Below are 13,345 nucleotides of genomic sequence, written 5' to 3'. Positions count from 1 at the left end.
GGGCATCCCCAGCTGCCCAGCTTCACGGTCGTATATCGTCCTTCTCCCCAAAGACCTGTTGTCAGTATATGTATTTCTAAAGGCCATATCTAAATGTGCTTGGTAACTAGTAAAATCCTCCAGGGATTACAGTTTAAGTAACAAATTGTTCCGAGGGGCAGCAGCAGGCCTATGAGGTGGGTGGGGGGTTCCAGATATTCTTATCCAGGCTTCAAGTCAGTGCAAGCTGTTGTGTTCTGGTTATTTTTGTGTCTCATCTCCCAAACTAGATTGTAGGCTCCTGGAGAATTTGAGAGACCATGTGGATCCTTAGCATATTCCAGGCAACAAGCATCCTTGTTGTAGTTCCAAGTAGCCTGCAAGCTTTCTTTCCCGCTCCCTTATTTTGGTTACAAAGGCTACACACACAGAATACACACAATGGGTGGACAGATGACCCAGTTCCCAGCCAGTCTTAGCAACTGTATCCCTCTGGCTGCGGTGATTGGCTCAGGGATGACCTGGACCTGAGAAAGGCCAATCAGAGACCTTCCCTGGAATTTATAGATGAAACAGCTAGAGCCTGCGGCAACTATGTTTCTTTCCCCGTGGGGTCATTCCTGCACTAGGAGGAAAGGGAAGTCAACATACAAGGAGAAGCAGAGACACCTGGAGAGAATGCAGGGCAGGAAATCCTCAATTCCAGCTACTGGGGTGGGGGGAACCTCGTTCTGCAGCCCTACCCTTGATTTTGCAAGCTCCCCCCACCTCATGTCCTTCCTGACTTTGGGGCCAATAAACTTTTCCTCCCCCCCCCCACTTAAGACACTTGGTGCTGGCTTCTCTCACTTGTAGCCAAAGCATTCCTGACCAATCTCTTGTAGGAGAGGGTGCACCCATTTCCACAATACTAGGGAGGACAGAACATTGTTGGGAGTCCTCTCTGTGAACCGTCTCCAGACCACATAAGGAAATTGCCGTTCGGACCAGTCCAATGCCTCAGTTCTGTGGTGAAATGAAGCAGAAAACAAATAAATAAATTATGTCACTTATTCTCTAGTCAAAATGAACATCTACCAGACTTGGCTCTGAATCACTTGGGGCCATTTCCAAACTTCAGTTCCAACCCTGAGAATCTGCTACCATGGAGGGCAGCAAAACAACACTGCAAGCCTCGGACAGCAGGTGAAAGAAGAGTGCTCCAAAACACGTTCTCAACTGGGCAGCACCCCTGGAGTCAGAGTTTTGCCTCCCCAGGGGACTACTTAGAATTGGACACACTAAAAATATTAATAATGTATCTGGGTGGATAATGTACTTGGCACAGAGGTCAAGGGGTCCCATTCAGTGGGAACGTATGCTTTTCACTCTGTTGATTGTATACTTGGTTCACAACACGTTTTCATCTTGATGAGTCAATTTATCTGTTTTTTCTTTTATTGCCTGAACTTTGGTGTCATATGCAAGAATCACTGCCAAACTCAATGTCATGAGTTCTAATGTTTTCTTCTAGGAGTTTTACAGTTTCATGTCCTTGATCTATTTTGAGTTCATGTCTGCAGGTGGCTAAGGTAAGGGTCCGACTTCGTTGTTTTACATGCGACTATCCGGGTTTCTCAGCGCCATTTGTTGAAGACTGTCCTTTCCTCAGTGAATTTGGTCTTGGTACCCTTGCTGAGAACAATTTAGTAATATGTGTAAGGATTTTTTTTCTGGTTCTGTCGCCTGTTCCATTGGCCTATATATCTGTCCTTATGACAGTACCACACTGCTTTAATTACTGTGGCTTTGTAAGAAGTTTTGAAATCAATAAGTGTGAAGCCTTCAACTTTGCTCTTTTTTGATATGTTTTGGCTATCCAGGGTCCCTTGAGATTCCCTTGAAGAATGGATTTTCCCATTTCTTCAAAAAACAGTTGTAGGGTTTTGATAGCGATTGCTTTGACTCTAGGTCACTTTGGGCAGTACTGACAGCTTAACAAAAGTAAGTCTTATAATCAATGACTATGGAATGTCTTTCCATTTATTTGTGTCCTCTTTAATTTATCTCAGCAATGTTTTATAGTTTTCGATGAACCAGTCTTATGCCTGTGGGTTGTTTATTCCCAAGTATTTTATTGTTTTGATGTTATTATAAATGAAATTGATCATGTGGGGTTTTCCCTGCATTCTATAAATGTGGTATATTAAACTGATTGGTTTTCTTATGTTGAACATCCTTGCATTCCAGAAATAAATCCCACTTGGTCATGGTGTATAATCCTTTTAATATGCTGCTGAATTTGGTTTGCTTGTGTTCTTTTTTATTTACTTATTTATTTATTTATTTAAAGATTTTATTTATTTATTTGACAGAGAGAGATCACAAGTAGGCAGAGAGGCAGGCAGAGAGAGGGGAAGGGAAGCAGGCCCCCTGCTGAGCAGAGAACCTGATTCGGGACTCGATCCCAGGACTCTGAGATCATGACCTGAGCCAAAGGCAGCAGCTTAACCCACTGAGCCACCCAGGCGCCCCTGGTTTGCTTGTGTTCTACTGAGACTTTTTTACATCAATATTCATAAGGGACATAGGTCTGTAGATTTGTTTTCTTCTGTGTCTTTGTCTGGCTTTGGTATCAGGGGAATGCTGGCCCATAGAATGAGTTAGAAAGTATGCCCTCATCTTCAAATTTCTGGTAGAGTTTGAGAAGGATTGATGTTAATTCTGAAATGTTTGGTCAATCTCACCAGTGACCATCTGGTTCTGTTTTTTTCTTTGTTGGGAGATTTTGAGTCATTCTTCTTAATATCCTCATTTGTATTTCACTGTATGGATTTGCCATAATTTACTTAGCCGATTTTTAATTGATGGACACTCATACTGTTTCCATTCTTTTGCTATGATAAACAGTGCTGCTATGAAGATCCTGGGGATACACTTTTGGATTTATAATTTTGATAAGCTATTTTTTAAAAATAGTCACATTATTTTAAGGTTATGCTCTTACTTGAGCTAATTGATGTTGGAAATGGGAAAGTCCACTAAGACAGACCATTTCATTCAGGGTTTTTCAGAAGAAAGGGGACAGTTTACAAACTTGTGTATGTGGTACAATGTCTTGTACACTGAGTGTTATCAAGACATCTTGTCAAATCAGGGGTGTCTGGGTGGCTCAGTTGTTAAGCATCTGCCTTCAGCTCAGGTCATGATCCCAGGGTCCTGGGATTGAACCCTGCATCGAGCCCCGCATTGGGCTCCCTCCTCGGCGGGAAGCCTGCTTCTCCCTCTCCCACTCCTGCTACTAGTGTTCCCTCTCTCGCTGTCTTTCTCTGTCAAATAAATAAATAAAGTCTTTAAAAAAGAAAAAAGTCATCTTATCAAATCAGAGAAGAAAGTCAGTCCCACTTTTGCTTGAAATCTTCCCAGATTATCCTGACCTTGGAGAGTCTTGGAAACTTGTGGTTGGAAGTTCAAAGATCACAAGGCTGGCCAGTCCTATGTCTTTTACTTCGCAGTTAAGGCTGAAATCTCTCTGGTGGTGGTAGCAAGCATGGGTCCAGCTGGGAATGTGGTGTCTCTGGGCAGCCCATTCCATTCCACTAAGAGTCATTGAGTGCCTGACACATCTCTGTCACAGGAGAGTAGACAGCTCTAGTATTAGAAAATATTTCCTTGGGGTGCCTGGGTGGCTCAGTGAGTTAAAGCCTCTGCCTTCGGCTCAGGTCATGATCCCAGGGTCCTGGGATCGAGCCCCGCATTGGGCTTTCTGCTCAGCGGGGAGCCTGCTTCCTCCTCTCTCTCTCTCTGCCTGCCTCTCTGCCTACTTGTGATCCCTCTCTGTCAAATAAATAAATAAAATCTTTAAAAAGAAAGAAAGAAAGTATTTCCTTAAGGGCGCCTCGCTGGCTCAGTCAGTAGAGCACACAGCTCTTGATCTTGGGGTCTCGAATTCAAGCCCAATGTTGGGCATGGAGCCTATTAAAAAATACACACACACACACATCCATATTCATATACATATATATATAATTTATATATGTATCATCTCCTTATATTTGAAGCCAGATGATGTGTCTTTGCTATGACACTTATTCTAACTTGGGAGCAAAATAGAGCTAAAAGAACCCCACCTATACCGGCCAAATATTTGGGAATAGTACTCTTCTTCTTGAGACACTTTGCCTGTTTCCCCATTTTCACTTTTTCTCCCTTCCCTGAACTAATGAACCAGCAAAACCCAAACTCTCCATGACCTCCAATGCTCCCTGGGACTGGCCAGGGACCCGCCTGACCAACCTCAGCTCACTCATTTTGGGCTCAGCCTCCTTCAGCCACACGGCCCTCTTTTCTATTGGAGGACCCTGCTAAGCTCTTTCCAGCCTCCAGACCTCTGCATTTGCTGTCCCCTGGCTTCCCCTAAGCTCAGTGTCTGGAGGGTTTAGGGATGGCTAGGCAGATCTCTGAACCTCACAGAGGGCTTCCTGGAACACAAGGGCCCCGGCTACCCATAGGACATCCCAGATCCCATAGATGGCACAGATAGGGGGGCAGGTGATTGGCATTGGTGGATGGCTGGGGTAGGGATACTGACCTGGCCAGCATGGGGCATTTGGGCTGAGGAAAAACTGAAAGACATTAAAAAGGAGAGGACAGGAGCAACTGTTCCACCTTGCCCCGTCTGGGAGCGCCTCACCTATCCCAAGCCAACCCCAGGATCCCTGGTGTGAAGCTGTGCTGATGCCTCCCCACAGGGCACCCTCCCTCTACACACTGACCCCCACCTCCTTTGCTCATTTCCCCAGGGCCCATCCTCCTCCTCTTTCTGTTTCCCAGCTGGGCACCTCATGCTTCCATCCCGAGCTGGGCTGGGCCAGGAGGCAGCCATTACCTGAGAGCCTTGGGGACAGTGTGGCAGGTGGTGAACCCAAACCATGGTTCCTGCCTGAGCTTTAGCACTTGGTAGGGAGGTAGAAGGCTCAAGCACGGGGGGGGGGGGTTGTGGGGGGAGGTGAGGCTAGATATGGATGCTTGACCTGGGAGTTCACCTACAAATCATCTGTGGGACCTGGGCAAGTCCTGTTTCCTCTCTGGTCCTGTCATGCCCTGTGAAAGGGGTCAGGCAACATGGCCTCTGAGGTCCCCTCAGCTCCTGACATCCTGAGTCTCTGGGCCAAGGGAGCCAAAATAGTGAGTGGCCCCCAGCAGAGCCCTGGCTCTCTGGGGCCTCCATGCCTCAGTGCTCCCAGAGCCCTCCTCCCAACAGCCCCCTTCCCTACTGCTCCCTCCCCACCCCCTCTCAGCTCTAGTGACTGTGTAACCTCCACAGGGTGGTGAGCAGCCTGGAGTGACTGTAAAAGGGAAGGAATGTCCAGAAGCAATTGTTTCTTCCTGATATCACCAGGGGGAGGTTGAGCTGGGGGGCCTCCCCGCAGGACGGTGGCGTCAGGGTTCTCCCTGAAACTCTCTCTCATGCTACACTGCTCACCCCCTTCCCCAGCTTGGGCTGGCCATCCACCCCTTGTCTGCCACTCTCTGCCTCTCACTGGTTTAAGACCTTCAGGCCACCGGCTCTCTCCGTGGGACCCCACCCCCATTCTGGGCCCCTAACCTCACGGGTGCCCCCAATCCATCCCCATATAGCCCTCCTCCACCTCCACTTTGTAGCTCCCGAGCCCCTGACCCAGCTTCTTCCCCGGAGAGGCCCAGAGCCTGGCTCCAACCCCCCCACCTACCCCACGCTCCTTTTACAGACATGGAACGCTGAGGGTTTTCTGCCAAAGTAGGAGAAGTCTGAGGCCAATCTCACCTCCTCCCTGGCCTCAACTTCTACCAAATAGGACGCCTTGAAGGCTGGAGCAGGGAGTGCAGGGCGGAGGGGGGGTGGTGGCGGTGTGTGTGTGTGTGTGTGTGTGTGTGTGTGTGTTAACACTGAGCTTCAAGGGGAGGGGCTGCTGAGATGGTGGAGGTGAAGGTGTTTGTGGACTCTTAGCACCCTCCCCCCCCCGCCCGGATGCCTGGGGTGGGGGGTTACTTGCATCAATAGGAGATGGAGAAGTAGAGGATGGGGACCCCAGCCAAACGGAGGGAAGGAGAAGAAGGGGCTTCGGTAGCCTTAGAAGTCCCCGGGAAGGCATCCTGATGTGCCAAGAGCAGCATCTGGCTGGGAGTTGGGAGACCAGAGGCCTGGGCCAGCTCTGGCTAAGCTTTGTGGCGGGCCTGCTCATGTCCATTCTCTGGGCCTCAGTTTCTCCTTAGTGAAATATCCTGGACATTCCTCCTTGCTCTGACCTGAGTGAGAGAGGCCTTTTTCTTGGGAATCGAAGCTTTGGTGCCTCCCTGGGCAGCCTGGGAGCCTCCTCGCTCACCCCAGACTCTCCATCAAGGGGGACCCCAATCTCTGGCCCGGCTCCAGGATGGCCCCTGTCTCATGATGAGACGTAGCTACAGCAGCCAGCAGAAATGGGATTGCCTACCTCCTTAGACATAGGTTCTCCCCATCCTCCTGCTCCTCCCAACTGCTCAGGGCTCCCGTTTTGCCTCTCCCCGGGCTCCCCTTGTCACCGTGTCCTGCCCAAGAAAACCAGTGCCACTCCCTGCCCCGCATTGGCTCTCAGGGTCTCAACTGTCCCCCCACATCCCTCTCCTCGGCACCCCAGCCATCCTGCACAATCCCCAGCAGTTTGTAGGGGCTACTTCTGAACTCCTCGAGATGGCGTCTGGCCCTGAGCCATGTCCCAAAGAGATAGAGACCCAAGGCAGAGGAACCCCCTTTCCCCCACACAGATGTGCACCCCCACTCCTAGCCAAAACCCCCATGCAGAACAGGAGAAACCCTCTTTGACCAGACTAGGGTGTATCTGGGTGGAAGAGGGGAAGGGGTCTGAGAACCGGGGTGGAGGTTGTCAGGGCAAGTTGGAACCCCTGAGATGGGGTTCGGGGGCACTGCTCCCACTTCCATGCAGGGAGAAGTCACAGGCTCCTTCACCAGCCCGTGGATTCACACCCTAGATAGCCTCTTGAGGCCAAACTCATCCCTCTGCTGAAATGCAAGCCCCTTCTTTCTTAGAACTGGACCAGAGAGAGAAAGGCAGCTTCCTCTCTTCCCTGGAAGACTGTCAGGTTCCTAGTGCCATAACTCAGCCTCTTTCCCTGATTCATCCCCATTCCTTTCATCTTTCCTCATAAGCTTTTTTGGTTTCAGCCCTCCAGTTTGGTCATATCTGTGCTGTCCTGGGCCCTGTCCAGGTTTCCTACATCACTCCAGGGCTGTGGCATGCTTTAAACAGGGCCTAAGTTGGCTGGCAATGACCTCACATGGCCACTATGCGCAGTTGCTATCTATAGCCTTACAGGATCATCATCCTCTTCCTCCAGCCAGCTGAGTCACAGTCATCTTGGGGTCCACTCAGACCCCAGGGCCCTCTCTGCCAGTCCTGATCACAGCCCACCTCAGTACTCGGAGCCATTCTAGCTGATGAATAGGATACTTTATTCTTCAAGCCATCCAAGTACACAATGAGATTGAGTCTTGGGTTCCAAAAGATACCCTTCTTGGACCCTCAGTGTTTTTAATAGCCCCAGTCCTTCATCTTTCTGTCTTCTCCCATCTGTCAAGATAGCCTGCCAATGGCCAAGATTCCATTTGACCCTGCAGAGGGATGGGGAAGGAGCGGGGGCAGGGATTTGGGAAGCAGCTGTTGGACCACTGCCTGGATTCAAATTGGATCTAGGACTCGTGGGTGAATTATTCGCCTTCCTGAGCCTCAGTTTACTCATCTGTAAAAGGAGGATAAGATTTACTTCCCAGTGTTGTGAGGATTAGAGAGATACAGTAATTCTATATGGCTGGTGTCCAGAATACCATGCCCAGTATACAGTAGGTGCTCCATAACCGGTAGTTATGTGGGGCATGGTATTCTGGACACCAGCCATACAGAATCACTCTATCTCTAATCCTCACAGTATTAGGAAATAACTCTTATCCTCATTTTACAGTTATGGATACTAGGCTCAGAGAGGTTAGGGAAGTTCTCTAAGGTTGCACAGCAAGTAAAAACAATGTTTGGATTCGAACCTTATGATGGCTCCTGGAAATGCAGCTCATTTCTCTGTGTCTCTAAAGACTTGCCACAGATTGACTTGGCAGGTTCAGTTCTAGTCCTTCCTTTTTTGTTTTTTTTTAAACTCAGCCCTCTCCAGGGATCTGCGCTGAAAAGTCCCTTATCTAGTGGGGAAGTCCTTCCAACCTTCTACCCTGCTCTTCTCCCCAACCCCACTGTCCTCAGAAAGCCAAGTGGGCTTTGAGTGGGGCAGGTTTGGGGGAGTCTGGCCTCCATCCTATAGGACCTGTGGGGCATTGATGATTTCCCATCTAGGGAATCAAGAAGACCGTGGGGGCCACTCTGCCCCGTGCCACCTGCAGGCCAGCCAGGCACTGGGGCTCCCCTGCCAGTCAGAGAGGATCCCCTGAGCATACCCTGGCCCCAGACTGCCCCCAGCTGGCCTGGGCACAGGCCTCAGACAGCATCATGCACAAGGCAGTCCTAGAGAGACCTCCTCGAGGACTGGGACTGGGGGCTGTGCTGGATCCAGGGTCCAAGGTCAGCTGCTGGGGATTCCCACTATCATAGCTCTCAGGCCTCAGAGCCACCCAGAGATGTTCCAGATATAATCCCTCCCTTCCCAAATTTAGAGATCCTGAGAGATAACTGTTTGTCGAAATCAGAGCACTGGAGTTTTTCTCCCCGCCCACAGCAGTTAGAACCCTACCCCCCAACTGTCCCAAAGAGCCTCCCTGATGCCCCCCCCCCCATCCAGCCTTGAAAAGCCAGGCCAGGATCTCCCTCTGTCCTTCCTAGGCTCTCCAGCCACCCTGGGCACCAGAATAGACCACTGACCACTTGCCTTGGGAGGTGGGAGGGGCCACAGCTGGTGCTGCCAGTCAGGCTGGGGGAGGGGGCTGAGAGGAGCAGAAAGGGGCACAGGGGCTGTGGGAGGGTGCTCCTCGGTTTTGTGCAACCAGCTCTCCCTCAACACCCTACAAGCCACAATGCCCCTCCACTTCCGAGCCAGGACAAGGCTTGGAGTGCCAAATACCCTCTCAGGATGGGGCTCAGACTGTCTCTACCCCCAGCTTCCTCCCCTTCTCTGGTCTCTGCCCCCTTCCCTTCCTCTCCAGGCCATTCCTCCCAACCCCCTCCCCACCACACACTCTGACTCCACCTCCCCTTTGGTCTCTGCCCTTCCCCCTCCCCCAGCTCCCTCTGAGTGAGGATGCCCTTGCTTTCTGACCCCACATTCCGGCCTCGCTGGGGTCAGAAGGGCTTCCTGCTTGCTGTGGGCTCCCTGGCCCCACCCTTAGCTCCCGGCAGCCTCGGGCAGCCTCTCCGGGCTGGCCAGCTGCTGGCCCTTTGCAGTCCCCTTCTCTGACACCTCCCCCAGTCCCGGGCCCAATTTAGCTCCTTTAATCTTCCCTGTAATCCAAGCCGACCGTTTCCTGAGCACACACTGCACTTCCCAAACGCTGGTCCCTGAAGAGGGGCGGGGCGGGATGGCCTCAGCTCTTCCCTGCCCTAGAGCACCCCACCCCAAGGCGGCGTCCCTGTGGTGCCTCTCTTCTTCCCACCCCTAGGAGGCCCCAGGGAGCTCTGGCTGTGACATCCTCTGCCCTTGGGGCTCCCTGTAGCCTCATCGGGTGGCTAGCCTGACTCCTCACCTCAGTTTCCCACCTCTGGGCCTTTGTTAATGCCCTACCATGTGCCCAGAACACCCTCTCCCTCAAAGTGCATCTCTTCCCGTGCAACTCTTACCCCTCCTCTCTCAAAGCTAGCTCCAGCCTGATTTCCCCAATTCCAGACTAGAGACTCTGGGACCAGACTGCCTGGGTCCCTAAACCTGGCTCTGCCTCTTAGCCATGCCACCTCTCTGAGGCCTCTTCTTTCCTCATCTGTAAACGGGGATCATAATAGTGCCTGCCTCAGAGCGCAGCTGTGAGGATTAAGTGAGTTACTTTATGTAAATAAAGTGCTTAGAACAGTTCTGGGTAGGTTGCAAGTGCTATTTCAGTATTAAATGAAAATTATCATTTTCTGCCTTACATTGCAATGACCATTTCCTCTAAGTTAAGACACCCATGAACTGTGAAACACGTCATTTATCTCATAACATCATTTCAGGGGAAAAAAGCATGGCCCTGTGAAATGTACAAATTGTAAGGCATCTTTCAATTTCGTATCTGTGTGAATTGCTGAGTAATGACATCGGCAGCACACACTTGTCTCTAAGAATATATTCAGCCAGCCCCTCATCAGTTCCATGGGCATTCATTGTTTTTTCCAAGTAATCTCAATGCCCAAGGTGGGGCTTGAACTCAAGATCTCGAGATCAAGAGTTGTATGCTCCACGCACTGAGCCAGCCAGGCACCCCTTGCATTCACTGATTATGGTTGGTACACAGGGGCTTGGATTCAAGTTCTTAGACCCAAATGGTATTTAGTCGAGCAAATGCTTTTTCCTAAACAGCCAAGCTAACTCACAGTGTAGTGGCTGTTAAATGAGATGGTTTTTTTTTTTTTTTTTTTTTAAGGCGTTAGCACTGTATTGGATATTCGACACAGGAGAACCGTCACTGGGATAATTTAAAAATGTTTCTCTCTGAAGATGTGAAAGGTGGGCGAGACCTGGTATTTCAGGGTCGAAGTGCCCTCCAGTGGCCATAAGGGAAAACTGCAGGTTTCCTGAGGAGCTTGGGGCGCCCTTCCTTTGCTGGTCTAGGAAGGAATTCAGCCCCATCCCCGCCCCACCCCCAGCCAGGCTTTTCCAGCCCTTCTGGAATTCTTCACATTATCTTTCCTTTTACAGAGGCCTAAGGGGCTTTAAAGAATTGAGTTCAGGGGCAGAGCTTTAGCCCAGGAAGGGCTATGGCCTGAATATACTTCTCAAAACCTGCAGGCCTAGGGCTCTGTGCCCCTGCGGGGCTCTGCGGCCGGGAGGTAGGATGGAGGAATGCTGTGCGCTGGCCATCAGTTCTGCTCTGACTTGGACACTGGTATCTGGCCTGTGAGAGACCCCTCCTACTACCCACGTTCGGAAATCCAGCACACACCAAGTATAGCCCATTCCAAGTAGCTGCTTCTATGCTTGACAGATTTGTCATTTCTTTACCCTTCCTTCTTCCTTCCCCCCTTTCTCCTTCTCTCCCTCCCTTCCTTTCTTTCTTTCTCCATCTGTATTTACTGAACACTGGCTGTATACCAAGCTTCACGTCCTAGGTGCTGGGGTTAAAAAGATCGATCCAACACAGACACACACACAGCCACGGAGAGTTGTTCACAATGTCCCAGACACCACATGCAGAGTTAATCCTTGCCTTTGAGTGTTTACAGCTTCTCTGTGCGGCTGAGTGGGAGGGCAGAGGCGAGAATATCAGATCCAGGCTGTCTGATTTCCCTTCATGAAATACGTCTAAAGAGGAAGATTTGTCTGGCCAGGTTTGGGGGCTGACTTCCCCCTCCTGGGCCTCTCTGGTCCCCTGAGAAATCCTCCCCACCTCAAATGCTGACCAACTCCCCAGCTCCACCTGCCCCAGGGTCCCTGATCTCCCCTCCCTTCCCCCACCATTGCCCATTGCCCAGGGCCCAGGGCTGGGAGTCAGGGAGGATTGATGGGAGTTAGCTTTGCAGTGGATGGCCTGGATGGGCAATTTACTTACCTGATACTTACCATCCAAACCCAGATCACTGGCCACGGCTGGCGAACTCCCCATTGTCCAGGATTGAGAGAAAGGAGCTTTACTCTAGAGTCATTGCATTGGGGTGGGGGGAGTTGGTGACTGGAGGCGCCCAAGGTTCGTCTGTTGGGAAGATGACAGGTGGGGGAGGAAGAGCTGGTGGGCGGTGTGTGCATTGTTCCTGGGACTCTGTTGCCTCCCCAAGCTGTCATCCTCTCTCTTTCCCTTCATAATCAAACCTCTCAAATGTCTTCCCGTCCCTTCCCACCCCTTGCTTGTTCCTAATATTTCCATTTCCTTAGAATTCTTCCCAGTGCCTCAGCACAGGCTACTGGTCCATCTTTGGGTCCCCTCCACTCCTGGACCCATCTAACAGAAGTGTAATGACAGCCACATCTATGTCACTTTACATATTCTAGCAGCCACATTTTTACTTGTTTTTTTATTTCTTTTTCAGGGTTTTATTTATTCATCTGAGAAAGAAACAGAAAAAACACAAGCAGGGGAGAGGCAGGAGGAGAGAGAGAGAAGCAGGCTCCCCACTGAGCAGAGAGCCTGATGCCATGCGGGGCTCAATCCCACGACCTGGAGATCACGACCCAAGCTGAAGACAGATGCTTAACCATCTGAGCCACCCAGGCACATTTGTAAAAGGTAAAAGAAACAGGTGAGGTTAATTTTTATTTTTTACTATTTTATTTATTAATTGGAGAGAGAGCGCAAGGGCGTGCAGGTGAGAGCAGCTGAGGGAGAGGGACAAGCAGACTCTGGGCTGAGCACAGAGCCCGTGGTGGGGGTCGATCTCATGACCCTGAGGTCAGGACCTGAGTTGAAACCAAGAGTCAGATGCTTAACTGACTGCACCATCCAGGGTAAGATTAATTTAAAAAAAAAAAAAAAAAGTATGTTAAGCCAAGGTATCCAAAATTTTAACATTTTAACGTGTGATCAGTGTTTTAAAATTGAGATGTATATTTTTTTCATAACCTGACGTGTATATTATTTTATATGTGTGGCATCTTTCCATTCAGTCAGTCACCCTCCGCGGACTCAGGAGCCACATCGGCCAGTGGCTACTCTCCTGGGCGGTGCAGTTCGTTTACTACTTGGCTTACACACTTTCATTATGTGTGCTTAATCGGCTCATCTCTAAGGGGTGTGTCTCCCGAGGGAGATTAGAAGCCCCCTGGGCCTGAGTCCTCATTTCACTCCCCTACCCCTCCTATGGAACCCTCAGGAGGCCCTCCAAGCATGTTTGTTGATGGGAGTGAACCCTGGGGATTGATTTTGTGGTTTAGTTATGGCTGTAAATGGTGTTTTATGGATTGCTCCCATAGAAGCACCCGCTGCAATGTTAGCACAAACAAGCAGCCGAGCTTGTCAGCCGAGGCAGAGGCAGAGGCCTCGGGGCAGGCAGGACTCCCTGAATCGGGCAGGGGAAATCCTCCCAGACCACAGCCCATTTCTCTGGCTTAAGAGCCTGTCGTGAACACAGCGCGATCCTGCCTGCAGCCGCATCTCCGCAGAGCTGGGAGAGAGCCCTCATCCGGGTGTATTACACGAAGGATGTGGCTCCAGCATCCCACCACCGGGCTGGGGGCTCCTGGGGCAGAAAAGGACTTGTTCAGGTTGACAAGAGCCAGACCCACAATGGATGTA

This window comes from Neovison vison, chromosome 3, assembly GCF_020171115.1.
Source record: "Neovison vison isolate M4711 chromosome 3, ASM_NN_V1, whole genome shotgun sequence".
NCBI classification, from domain to species: Eukaryota; Metazoa; Chordata; class Mammalia; order Carnivora; family Mustelidae; genus Neogale; species Neogale vison.
This window is presented reverse-complemented; position numbering follows the sequence as displayed.